This window comes from Vicia villosa, linkage group LG4, assembly GCF_029867415.1.
Source record: "Vicia villosa cultivar HV-30 ecotype Madison, WI linkage group LG4, Vvil1.0, whole genome shotgun sequence".
Lineage (NCBI taxonomy): Eukaryota > Viridiplantae > Streptophyta > Magnoliopsida > Fabales > Fabaceae > Vicia > Vicia villosa.
The window spans coordinates 60,656,998-60,660,716 of NC_081183.1; the positions used below are offsets into that span (position 1 = coordinate 60,656,998).

General features: G+C 42.8%; 1 pseudogene; it reads right to left on the minus strand.

Moving 5' to 3' along the window:
* Positions 1-645: 645 nt before the first annotated feature.
* On the minus strand, positions 646-1,993 carry LOC131599199 (uncharacterized; annotated as a pseudogene).
* Between the last annotated feature and the right edge of the window lie 1,726 nt (positions 1,994-3,719).

Here is a 3,719-nt window from a genome sequence, read left to right on the forward strand (position 1 = left end):
TAACTTCGAGAAACCTTCAATGAACTTTCTATAGTAGCCCGCAAGACCAAGGAAACTACGGATTTCGGAAACTGACTTCGGAGCTTCCCATTGCGACACTGCTTCTACTTTCGTTGGGTCAACGGCAATACCATCTTTAGAAATTACATGCCCAAGAAAGCTTACTTCACTTAGCCAGAACTCACACTTTGACAGTTTCGCATAGAGTTTCTTTTCCTTCAGTAGTTCTAATACCACTCTCAGATGCTCTGCATGTTCTTCTTCACTCTTAGAATATATTAGAATGTCATCGATAAATACCACCACAAACTGATCCAAATAAGGATGGAAGATCCTATTCATATATTCCATGAAAACCCCCGGCGCATTAGTTACTCCAAATGGCATCACTGTATACTCGTAATGACCATACCTTGTTCTAAATGCCGTTTTCTGAATATCGTCCGTCTTCACCCGAATCTGATGATATCCCGACCTCAAGTCAATTTTGCTAAACACACTCGCACCAACTAGTTGATCCATTAAATCATCAATCCTCGGTAATGGATACCGATTCTTGATAGTAACTTTATTCAGCTGTCTATAATCCACGCACAGTCTCATAGAGCCTTCTTTCTTCTTTACCAACAACACCGGCGCACCCCACGGCGACACACTAGGACGAATGAATTCTTTTTCCAGTAACTCTTCCAGTTGACTCTTCAATTCTGCTAATTCAGATGCCGACATACGATACGGCGCCATCGACACAGGACTAGTCCCAGGGACTAACTCAATAGCAAATTCTACCTCCCTCTCTGGCGGTAACTCTCTTACATCCTCTGGAAAAACTTCTGGAAATTCACATACTACTGGTAAATCACTACTCACCGCTTTCTTCTTCACTTCCATGGATGCAATCAACATAAACACGGCGGCCCCGTCCTCCATGGCTTCATCCACTTGTCTAGCAGTCATTGCTAAATCCTCGACTCGGACGTCTTCAGGAAAAAAATAACTGTCTTCGTGAAACAGTTGATATGAACCCGATTAAATTGCAACCAATTCATACCCAGGATGACATCAAGTTGTTCCAACGGAAGGCATACTAAATCCATTCCGAACTCTCTACCAAAAATATCAATTGGACAGTTCAAACAGGCAAACGAAGTAGTCACTGAACCCGACGCAGGAGTGTCAATGATCATACTTCCATGAATATCAGATATTTCCAAGTTCAGACGTTTAGCACAATCCAATGAAATAAACGAGTGAGTTGCTCCAGTATCTATTATTGCAATTAAAGGAGTGCCATGGATAAAACACGTACCTTTAATCAATCGATCCTCCGGAGTAGTCTCTGAACCTGATAAAGCGAAAACTTTACCCCCAGTTTGATTCTTCTTTGGCTTAGGACACTGTGGACTGATATGGCCCTCTTCACCACAGTTATAACAAGTCACAGTCCTTCCTTTGCAGTCAGCAGCAATGTGGCCTGCTTTACCACACCGGTAGCACTTCTTCTCTTCACTTTTGCACTCGTGAACACGATGTCCAGGTTCCCCACACTTAAAGCACTTAACAGGAGCACTAGAGTCTCCCCCACTAGGCTTCTTCCAACTTCCAGCTTTATAATTACCTCTACCATATGGTTTACCACGGTCCATAGGCTTCTTCCCTTTCTTGTCAACTAACTCACGGGAGTGAGATGACTTCAGCTTCAGGTTGTCCTCTTCGTAGATTCTACTACAATCTACCAAATCAGCAAACCGACGAATCCTTTGGTACCTGATTCCCTGCTTAATTTCATCACGGAGACCATTCTCGAACTTAACACACTTCGAAAATTCGCTCGCTTCATCATTGTTATAGTGAACATAATACTTTGCTAGCTCCACAAACTTGGACGCATACTCTGGCACAGTCATGTTACCTTGTGTCAGCTCCAAAAATTCAATCTCTTTCCTGCCTCTAACATCCTCAGGAAAGTACCTCCGCAAGAATTCTCTCTTGAACACAGCCCAAGTAATCGCTACACCTGCAGATTCCAGTTCATCTCTACTAGCCATCCACCAATCATCAGCTTCTTCAGACAGCATGTGAGTCCCGTACCTCACCTTCAGATTTTCAGCACAGTCGATCACCCTGAAGATCCTTTCAATTTCCTTCAGCCACTTCTGAGCGCCTTCGGGATCGTGCGTGCCTTTGAACAAAGGAGGATTGTTCCTCTGAAAGCTATTCAGCTGCCTGTCAGCACCAATACCAGCTCCATTGGCATTCCCTCCCAACACACCAGCAATCATGCCCAGAGCCTCAGCGATCGCGTCGTCATTTCTTCCCCCTCTTCCGGCCATTGTTCTGCTAAATATCAGACAATATTCATTAGAACAAGAAGTATCGACAGTGTCAACTTCACACTAGTCGTATACGAAGGATTAACCGACACTAAGACTCTGACTCAAACGACCGACTATGCTCTGATACCACTATTGTAACACCCTTCTAAACCCCGCGGAAATTAACATTAAAATCAGAGTAAAACATGAAGAAGAGTATTACAACGCCAACAAAATAAACAACATTCATGTCATGCCATAAAGGAACGATAAATCAAAAATTATTCAGGTAGCATGTTAACACAGCGGAATCTTCTTAACAACTGAATAATCAAACATCTGGAGTCGAAGACTCATAATTCAACCATAAATCATAAACAAAACAGAAGTTTATCAGCCAATTCTAAAATAACGTTCCCGGTGTTACACGACCAGAGCATGACACTGACCCAACCGACTCTAACGAACTACTTGACGAGCTAATCCTCACCAAGTACACAAGCTACTCCTCAATCTGAAAAATAACAACAGTAAGGGTGAGTTTCATTCGCATTAACAAATGTTATAGGTATATAAACAATACAACTTCATCTATACATTATTCACCCAAATCAGTTATATTCAGATAATATAGCAACATACATACCAAAATACACACAAATCATAACATTGGACAACTTCCATTCATGTTACAATTATACACAACAACCTAATGCAATGCAACTAAATGCATGTGGTACCAAACATGGGATAACCCATCTCACCGATCCACCACCATAAAGATTCGGCTACTTCTCTCACTAATTCCACACAATGGGAATTAGCTACCGCTGTCCCACCACCATAAGGGATACAGCCCACAACATGATTATGAAATGCATGTATCAACCATAACATGCTCATCATCAACATTAATCAACCAGATATCATAATCATCAACCAGTGCAATAACAACATAATCCACCACAACCAATTAAATCAAGTGTTTAAATTAAATTCGAGTCACAACTCAAACACCGTTTTATTGCATATCTCACTGAATTAGTCTCACTATGTTCGAAACGGCACGTCAAACAGACTAACAGTTAAAAAGTTATACATCGTTAAACTTTAACAAAAAAATCCAAACAGCACAGCACGCGGCGCCAACATCCACACGCGGCGCGAAACGAGGGAAAGTTACGCCTTCGCGGCGCCAACACCTACACGCGGCGCGACGCGAGGAAAAGTTACGCCTTCGCGGCGCCAACACAGGTACGCGGCGCGACCTGTGCGTATCAAAACATCTTGCCATTCAGTCCACCTGTTCGCGGCGCCACCCTGTGCACGCGGCGCGAACCGGTGATTTCAGAAATCCCAACCTGCAGAAAACAGCATTCTATGCCTCCCAAATACTCTCAAATC